This window comes from Pseudophryne corroboree, chromosome 9 (genome assembly GCF_028390025.1).
Source record: "Pseudophryne corroboree isolate aPseCor3 chromosome 9, aPseCor3.hap2, whole genome shotgun sequence".
NCBI classification, from domain to species: Eukaryota; Metazoa; Chordata; class Amphibia; order Anura; family Myobatrachidae; genus Pseudophryne; species Pseudophryne corroboree.
In genome coordinates this window covers 244,888,909-244,889,734 of record NC_086452.1, presented here as the reverse complement: position 1 = coordinate 244,889,734, position 826 = coordinate 244,888,909, and the positions used below count along the sequence as shown (strand labels likewise).

Genomic DNA, 826 nt, shown 5'->3' with positions numbered 1-826 from the left:
TACGATCGCCTCTGCCTGATTGACAGGCAGAGGTGGTCGCTGGGCGAGGGGCAGAATGGCAGTGTTTGGCCGCCGTTTCCTGGGTGCAGTCTGGCCAATGCAGGCATGGCCGGACCAAATGGGGGGCGGGCCACAGCGGCTGCGTGATGTCACACGCAGCCACTGCAGGCCGGGGAGCGATGAGTAGCTCCCAGCCAGCACGCTAAAGCTGCGCTGGTCGGGAGCTACTCTTGAAGTGCAAAGGCATCGCCGCTGTGTGATGCCTTTGCACTTCTGTGGGGGGGGGGGGGGGGCGGCACTGACATTTGGGGCGGGATAGCCCTGTGCTGGGTGTACCTCTGCATGTCAGTGTGAATGATCGTAGCTGTGCTAAATTTAGCACAGCTACAATCATCTTGGAATGACCCCCACTGTGTCTAATGGAGACAGCAAATCCGCTTTATACTTTTCTTCCAACTACTTCTTGCCAAAACCTATCTAGGTACACATGCTGAGATTACCCTTCTTCAGCACATCTCAATGTGCTATGTGGACTCTCATTAGTGATCCCAGAGTCAGATCCAGATAATTACTGCTATCATACCACACTGCTAATTCCCAATACCATCTGATCTTGGAAGGTAAACAGTGGTGGGCTTGGTTAGTACTTAGATGAAAGATCTCCTGAGAATACCAAGTATTGTAGAATTGGTGTCAATTGCGTGGCTCCGTGCCAAACACTAACAGCAGATCTGCTTTCTGTAACTTCCTTCATTATTACCGATTTACATACGGACACAATAAACAACAAAAAAACTTTTATTTATAAATACACTGCTCAAAAAAA

The 826-nt window shown here is 49.8% G+C and overlaps 1 pseudogene; it reads left to right on the top strand.

Annotated features, from left to right (window-relative positions):
- Positions 1-569: 569 nt before the first annotated feature.
- On the top strand, positions 570-688 carry LOC134963274 (5S ribosomal RNA; annotated as a pseudogene).
- Positions 689-826: the final 138 nt, after the last annotated feature.